The sequence below is a fragment of the Hyla sarda genome, chromosome 8, assembly GCF_029499605.1.
Source record: "Hyla sarda isolate aHylSar1 chromosome 8, aHylSar1.hap1, whole genome shotgun sequence".
In the NCBI taxonomy this organism is placed as follows: domain Eukaryota; kingdom Metazoa; phylum Chordata; class Amphibia; order Anura; family Hylidae; genus Hyla; species Hyla sarda.
The window spans coordinates 123,437,900-123,446,898 of record NC_079196.1 but is presented as its reverse complement, the minus strand read 5'-3'; the positions used below and the strand labels follow the sequence as shown (position 1 = coordinate 123,446,898).

General features: G+C 45.5%; 1 protein-coding gene across 2 annotated transcripts in view; it reads left to right on the top strand.

Annotated features, from left to right (window-relative positions):
* Window positions 1–8,999, top strand: part of TRPM2 (transient receptor potential cation channel subfamily M member 2) — a 577,304-nt gene that overhangs the window by 239,943 nt on the left and 328,362 nt on the right. The window lies entirely within an intron of this gene.

The following is an 8,999-nucleotide window of genomic DNA, read 5'->3' as shown; positions in this document are numbered from 1 at the left end:
GTGATTGGTGCTGGGTGATTGGTGCTGGGTGCTGGGTGCTGGGTGATAGGTGCTGGGTGATGGGTGCTGGGTGATGGGTGCTGGGTGATTGGTGCTGGGTGATTGGTGCTGGGTGATGGGTGCTGGGTGATAGGTGCTCGGGGATGTGTGATTGGTGATGGGTGCTGGGTGATTGGTGATGGGTTCTGTCATATAGAGGTCAGACCGGGGCATATAGGGAGAGATTTATTAAAACCTTTGCAGAGGAAAAGCCTTCTGCAAAACGATCTGATTGGTTGCTATGGGCGACTGCACCGATCTTTCTCTGCACAGGTTTGATAAATCTCCTCTATAATTCAGTATATTATAGGGCAGCTGTCACATGTTTTCTGTAAATAAGACTGACAGCACAGCCAAAGTGTATATACACATGGCAGACCTTCATAGAAACTGTTCTTGACTCGATTTTACAAAACACCAACTTTTATGGGCATAGGAATGTCGAGGAGGCCTGGCGGGAGTCCACTGCTGTGTCCCTGGGCCGCAGTACATCTGCCCATTAAGTCTGGCAGACGTTTTTTAAATTATGAAAAGTGCCCTCTTTTTTTACTTGAGCCCCTGCCCTTCAAAATGTCTGTGCACGTCCCTGCTTGTGCAGGATCTGCGGGGCAGACAGGAGTTAAGATGTTGAATAGAGAGAACGGAATTTGGCTGAGGAGGAGAACTCCGTTCATGGATGCCAAATGGATACATGTTTGACTCTTACTTTTTGTTTTATTTTGTGTTAGTGTAGTGTAGTGTTTTTAGGGTACAGTCACACGGGCGGGGGTTCACAGGAGTTTCTCGCTGGCAGTTTGAGCTGCGGCAGAAAATTTGCCGCAGCACAAACTTGCAGCCGGATACTTACTGTAAACCTCTGCCCATGTGAGTGTACCCTGTACATTCACATTGGGGGGGAACATCCAGCTGTTGCAAAACTACAACTCCCAGCATGCGCTGACAGACTGTACATGCTGAGAGTTTTAGTTTTGCAACAGCTGTAGGCACACTGGTTATGTATCACTGAGTTTGTGACCTAACTCAGTGTTTCACAACCAGTGTGCCTCCAGCTGTTGCAAAACTACAACTCCCAGCATGTATGGTGCATTCTGAGAGTTGTAGTTTGCAACAGCTGGAGGCATACCGGTCGTGAAACACTGAGTTAGGTAAAAAAAAAGACTCTGAGTTTCACAACCAGTGTGCCTTCAGCTGTTTCAAAACTACAACCCTCAGCAGTCACCGACAGCCAACGGGCATGCTGGGAGTTGTAGTTATGCAACCAGCAGATGCACCACTACAACTCCCAGCATGCACTTTAGCTGTTGTGCAAGCTGGGAGTTGTAGTTATACAACAGCTGAAGGTACACTTTTCCATAGAAAAAATGTGCCTCCAGCTGTTGCAAAACTATAAGTCCCAGCATGCCCATAAGGGAATGCTGGGAGTTGTGGTGGTCTGCCTCCTGCTGTTGCATAACTACAGCTCCCAGCATGCCCTTTTTGCATGCTGGGAGCTTTTGCTAAGCAACAGCAGGAGACTGTCACTCAGCTCCAACTGCTGATCCACGCCGCCGCTGCAGGTCAGTCCCTCGCCGCCGCCGCTCCTGGGGCCCCGATCCCAACAGGGACGCCGGGGATCGGGGTCCCCAGCTGCCGGGGTCCTCTTCCCGCACCCGATCACATCCTCCGGAAGGGGGGCGGAGCGGGTTGCGGGAGTGACACCCGCAGCAGGTGCCCTGATTGGTCGGCCAGTAAACCGGCCAACGAATCAGGGCGATCGTGAGGTGGCACCAGTGCCACCTCACCCCTGCTGGCTATGACTGTTTGGGGCCATCAGAGACGGCCTCGAACAGCCTGTATTTCCGGGTCACCGGGTCACTGGAGACCCGATTGACCCGGAATCCGCCGCAGATCACTGGGCTGAATTGTCCAGTGATCTGTGGCCATCGCCGACATGGGGGGACATAATGACCCCCCTGGGCGATATGCCGCTATGCCTGCTGAACGATTTCAGCAGGCATCCGGCTCTGGTCCCCAACCGGCTAGTGGTGGGAACCGGATTTCCCACGGGTGTATGGATACGCCCTGTGTACTTAAGGACTCGGAATGCAGGGCGTATCCATACGCCCTGTGTCCTGAAGAGGTTAAGGACCAAGGGCGTACCTGTACACCCGGGGACCGGACCGGGGTTACTGCTGATATCTTTCAGCAGGCACCCCATGCGAATGTCCAGGGGGGTCATCAGACCCCCCCATGTCGCTGATCGATGCAAATCGGCGGTGAATTCACACCAGCAATTTGAGCAGATACCGGGTCATATGGGTCTATGGTGACCCAGTGACCCAGAAAATAAGGGGGATCGGGGTTGTCCAAGACACCCACGATCCCCCTGGAGGGATAGGAGTGAGGTGGCAGGGGTGCCCCCCCTCCTATCCCTGCTATTGGTCGTCTAGAAGCAACGACTAATAGCAGATGGGGGTCGGGGGGTTAACTTTCGGTTTCCCCATTCTGGCCACCCACAATAGGCGGGGCAGAACATGGAAACCGAGGAGGACCGGCGCCGAAGTCCACTTACCCATCGACTGCGGCAGCGGGCGGCGATTGGCTGCGGAGATCAGCAGCAGAAGAGGACAGCGATGCGGCTCCCTGGATCTAGTGTTTGGCGGGCGGGCGCAGAAGAGGGCTCAGAAGGGAAGGAGCGACAATGGGATTTTGGAGAGTGTTTTTCTGAAATGGTTTTTGGGGGGCATGTCACATTTAGGAAGTCCCTATGGTGCCAGAACAGCAGAAAAAAAAAACACATGGCATACCATTTTGGAAACTACACCCCTCAAGGCACCTAACAAGGGGTACAGTGAGGCTTAACACCCCACAGGTGTTTGACGACTTTTTGTTAAAGTCGGATGTGTAAATGAAAAAAAAAAATGTTTTCACTAAAGTGCATTTTTCCCCCTAATTTACAATTTTTACAAAAGGTAATGGGAGAAAATCCCCCCCTCCAAAAAAAATAAAAATTGTAGCCCCATCTATTCTGAGTATGTAAATACCCCATGTGTGGACATCAAGTGCTCTGTGGGCGAACTACAATGCTCAGAAGAGAAGGGGGGCCATTGAGCTTTTGGAATGGAAGTCAGGGGCCATGTGCATTTACAAAGCCTCCGTGGTGCCAGAACAGTGGACCCCCCCACATGTGACCCCATTTTGGAAACTACACACCTCACAGAATTTAATAATGGGGGCCGTGAGCATTTACACCCCACTGGCGTTTGACAGATCTTTGGAACAGTGGGCTAAGCAAATGAAAAATGTCATATTTCATTTTCACGGACCATTGTTCAAAAAATCTGTCAGACACCTGTGGGGCATAAATGCTCACTGTACCCCTTATTACATTACATGAGGGGTGTAGTTTCCAAATTGGCTCACATGTGGGGGGGTCCATTGTTCTGGCACTATGAGGGCTTTGTAAACACACATGGCATTCAATTCTGAACACATTTTCTCTTCAAAAGCCCAATTGCGCTCCTTCTCTTCTGAGCATTGTAGTTCGCCCGCAGAGCACTTTACATCCACATATGGGGTATGTTCTTACTCAAAAGAAATAAGGTTATAAATTTTGGGGGACGTTTTTCCTATTTTCCCTATTTTTTTTTTCATTTTCCCATCCAACTTTAACGAAAATTCGTCAAACACCTGTGGGATGTTAAGGCTCACTATATCCCTTGGTATGTTCCGTGAGGGGTGTAGTTTCCAAAATGGGGTCACTTGTGGGTATTTATTTATTTGTGTTTATGTCAGAACCGCTGTAAAATCAGCCACCCTGTGCACATCAATAATTTAGGCCTCAAATGTACATGGTGCGCTCTCACTCCTGAGCCTTATTGTGCGCCTGCAGAGCATTTTACGCCCACATATGGGGTATTTCCGTACTCCGTCTTTTTTTCCTTTTACCTCTTGATAAAATAAAAAGTATGGGGCAACACCAGCATGTTAGTGTAATTGTTTAAAATTTTTTTACACTAACAGGCTGGTGTAGCCCCCAACTTTTACTTTTCATAAGGGATAAAAGGAAAAAAATCTCCCGTAGGCTTGCATTGAGGGGCGGAGCGTGACGTCACACGCCGCCGGCCATGTGGTCGCCGGTAATCAGACCCGGAGCGAACACGCTCTGGGGACTGATTACAAATGGGGTGCCCTGTGCAAGATCCCGGGGGTCCCCAGCGGCGGGACTCCCGTGATCAGGCATCTTATCCCCTATCCTTTGGACTCCCTTTAAACTGTGATGAAGTCAGGACTGTTTTAATAAAATGTTGAGCTTTAACCCCTTTACTTCTTAGCCTGTTTTGACCTTAATGACCAAGGCAAATTTTCTAAATTTGTCCACTTAAAAACTTTGGAAAGTTTTTTTCGTGACATTGTACTTAACATTAGTGGTAAATTTTGATTGATATATTTAGCGGTTTTTGTGAAAAGCCAAAAAATTTGGGGAAATTATTTTTTTGCATATTTCTAGATTTTCTATTTTCTGCTCATACATCATTTGATAAACATTCTTTTACTTTTTTAGAATGTTAGAAGATTTATAAGTTTACATAGTTACATAGTTACATAGTTAGTACGGTCGAAAAAAGACATATGTCCATCAAGTTCAACCAGGGAATTAAGGGGTAGGGGTGTGGCGCGATATTGGGGAAGGGATGAGATTTTATATTTCTTCATAAGCATTAATCTTATTTTGTTCCAGGAATGTATCTAATCCTGTTTTAAAGCTGTTAATTGTTCCTGCTGTGACCAGTTCCTGAGGTAGACCGTTCCATAAATTCACAGTCCTCACGGTAAAGAAGGCGTGTCGCCCCTTGAGACTAAACTTTTTTTTCTCCAGACGGAGGGAGTGCCCCCTCGTCCTTTGGGGGGGTTTAACCTGGAACAGTTTTTCTCCATATTTTTTGTATGGGCCATTAATATACTTATATACGTTTATCATATCCCCCCTTAAACGTCTCTTCTCAAGACTAAACAATTGTAACTCCTTTAATCGCTCCTCATAGCTAAGATGTTCCAAGCCCCATATTAGTTTAGTCGCGCGTCTCTGCACCCTTTCCAACTCCGCAGTGTCCCTTTTATGGACAGGTGACCAAAACTGAACAGCATATTCCAGGTGAGGCCGTACCAATGCTTTATAAAGGGGGAGTATTATGTCCCTGTCCCTTGAGTCCATGCCTCTTTTGATACATGACAATATCCTGCCGGCTTTGGAAGCAGCAGCCTGACATTGCATGCTATTCTGTAGTCTGTGATCTACAAGTACACCCAGATCCTTCTCTACCAGTGACTCTGCCAGTTTAATCCCCCCTAAGACATACGATGCATGCAGGTTATTAGTACCCAGATGCATAACTTTACATTTATCCACATTGAACCTCATTTGCCAAGTGGATGCCCAGACACTTAGTCTATCCAAGTAATCTTGTAACTTATGCACATCCTCTATAGACTGTACTGTGCTACAAAGCTTGGTGTCATCTGCAAAGATAGAAACAGAGCTGTTAATACCATCCTCTATATCATTGATAAATAAATTAAACAACAGCGGTCCCAGTACTGAACCTTGGGGTACACCACTAATAACCGGGGACCAATCAGAGTACGAATCATTGACCACCACTCTCTGGGTACGATCCATGAGCCAGTGTTCAATCCAGTTACAAACTAAAATTTCCAAACCCAAAGACCTTAACTTACCTGTCAGACGTCTATGAGGGACAGTATCAAATGCTTTAGCAAAATCCAGAAACACTATATCCACAGCCATTCCTCTGTCAAGGCTTCTACTCACCTCTTCATAAAAGCAAATTAGATTGGTTTGACAACTTCTATCCTTAGTAAACCCATGCTGGCTATCACTTATAATACAATTATCCCCTATGTATTCCTGTATGTAATCCCTTATAAGTCCTTCAAACAATTTACCCACAATGCACGTTAAACTTACCGGTCTATAGTTTCCTGGGGAAGACCTAGAGCCCTTTTTGAAGATTGGCACCACATTCGCCTTGCGCCAGTCCCTTGGCACAATACCAGACACCAGAGAATCTCTAAATATCATGAACAGGGGTACAGATATTACTGAACTTACCTCTCTAAGAACTCTTGGGTGTAGTCCATCCGGTCCTGGGGATTTGCTTACATTTATATCACTTAACTTACCTTGTACCATCTCTACATTAAGCCAGTTCAGTACATTACATGATGTGTTACCAGCACTGACCTGGCCAATGTCAGCTCCTTCTTCCATAGTGTATACAGAACTAAAGAACCCATTCAGTAGCTCCACCTTCTCTTGATCGCCTGTGACAACCTCCCCATTATCATTATTAAGGGGTCCTACATGCTCTGTCCTTGGTTTTTTTGCATTTATATATCTAAAAAAATATTTAGGATTAGTTTTGCTTTCTTTGGCCACCTGTCTCTCATTTTGAATTTTTGCTGTTTTTATTACATTTTTACAGATTTTATTAAGCTCCTTGTACTGTTTAAATGTTATCGCTGACCCATCAGATTTGTATTTTTTGAAGGCTATTTTTTTGCTGTTTATTGCTCTTTTAACATCATGTGTCAGCCATGTAGGATTTAGTTTCAATCGTTTATATTTGTTCCCCTTTGGTATATATTTAGCTGTATAGTTATTTAGAGTTAATTTAAAGATGTCCCATTTACCTTCTGTATCAGTATTTGAGAACACCTCCCCCCAGTCTATGTCCTGTAGTGCAGCCCTCAGCCCAGGGAAATTTGCCTTTTTAAAGTTATATGTTTTTGCCTTCCCCGCCTGTCTTTGTTTTCTACATTTTAAGTCAAAAGTAACTATATTGTGGTCGCTATTACCAAGGTTTTCCCGCACAGTTACATTACCAACCAGCTCTGCGTTGTTGGAAATGATCAGATCCAACAAGGCATCACTTCTTGTTGGGTCCTCCACAAACTGGCCCATAAAATTATCCTGCAATAAATTTAGGAATTGTCGCCCCTTTGTAGTTTTAGCCAACCCCGGACCCCAATCTATATCTGGATAGTTAAAATCTCCCATTATTACCACTGTACCTGCCCGGGCGGCCCTCTCTATTTGTTTATGAAGCCGAACTTCTATCTCTTCAGTGATATTAGGGGGTCTGTAGATTACCCCAAATATTATTTTTTCAGTATTTCCCTCCTTTTGTAATTCTACCCACAATGATTCCACATCCTCAGAATCATCACACACTATGGCATCGTTCACACTGACTTTCATACCACTTCTTACATACAGACAGACTCCACCACCTTTTCTGTTCATTCTATCCTTGCGAAACAATGTAAACCCCTGCAGATTGACAGCCCAGTCATGCGAGGAGTCCAGCCATGTCTCAGTGACCCCAACTATATCAATATGTTCCTCCAGTATCAAGGCCTCAAGCTCCCCCATTTTATTTGCTAGGCTTCTGGCATTTGTGAACATACACTTTACATTTCCATCCTTTATGTTATTGGGGTTAATGGGATTCAAGGGTGTAAGTTTTATTTTCCTATGAAGCCTATTCCTATTAACTATTCTAACCCCTCCCTCCGCTCCACCCCCAGGTACATTTATAATTCCCACCTCTCTATCTACACTATCTTCCCCCTCTTTGCTGTAGGTTCCCTCCCCCCAAGTCCCTAGTTTAAACACTCCTCCACCCTTCTAGCCATCTTCTCCCCAAGCAAAGCTGCACCCTCCCCATTGAGGTGCAGCCCGTCCCTACGGTAGAGCCGGTAACCGACAGCGAAGTCAGCCCAGTTCTCCATGAACCCAAACCCTTCCTTCCTACACCAGCTTCTGAGCCACTTGTTTACCTCCCTGATCTCCCGCTGCCTCTCTGGTGCGGCTCGTGGTACTGGTAGTATTTCAGAAAAGACTACCTTGGAGGTCCTTGCCTTAAGCTTGCGGCCTAAGTCCCTGAAATCATTTTTAAGGACACTCCACCTACCTCTTACTTTGTCATTGGTGCCAATATGTACCATGACTGCTGGGTCCTCTCCAGCCCCGCCCAACAACCTGTCAACCCGATCCGCGATGTGCCGAACTCGTGCGCCAGGCAGACAGCACACTGTTCGGCGATCCCGGTCTTTGTGACAGATTGCCCTGTCTGTCCCCCTAATAATTGAGTCCCCCACTACTAGTACCTGTCTGGCCTGCCCTGTACTCCTCCCTCCCTCCTTACTGGAGCAGACACCCCCCTGGCGGTCAGAGGCGGTATCCTGCTGCAGTTCTGCTAGCTCTGTAATGGCATCCCCCTCATCTGCCAAGCGGGCAAACTTGTTGGGGTGTGCCAGTTCAGGACTAGCCTCCCTGACACTTTTTCCCCTACCCCTTAGCAGCAATTTTACAGATTTTCAATAAAATTTAAAAATCATTGAGGAATTGAGGAGCCTGTATGTTAAACACCCTCATAAATCACCCCATTTTAAAAACTGCACCTCTTAAAGTAGTCAGAATGATATTAAATAAGTTTATTAACCCTTTAGGCATTTCACAGAAATGAAAGCAAGTGGAGGCGGAATTTTAAAATTAAATTTGTTTGCAGATTTTTCATTTGAATCCATTTTTTTCTGTAACAGCAGGTGTTGACAGATAAATGCAACTCAAGATTTATTCCCCAAATACTGATGTATTTAGAACCTGACATGCAGGTTCATACTATTATGGCGTTACCTAGTTTATATACTTTTTTTTATGTTTTATTACATTTATAGCATAAACACTATTTTTGTAAAAAAAAAATCATGTTTGTAAATCGCCATATTCTGTGACAATAACTTTTCTATTTCTTCACTGACACAATTGTGCGAGGTAATCCCAGAAAAAACATAATTTAAAATGAATGTGCTGAGAGGGGTAATTTCAGTACAAGTGGGATCTAAAGACCTCCACAATAAAAGGTTCTGCAGCAACCTACAATTCCCTCTCAAAC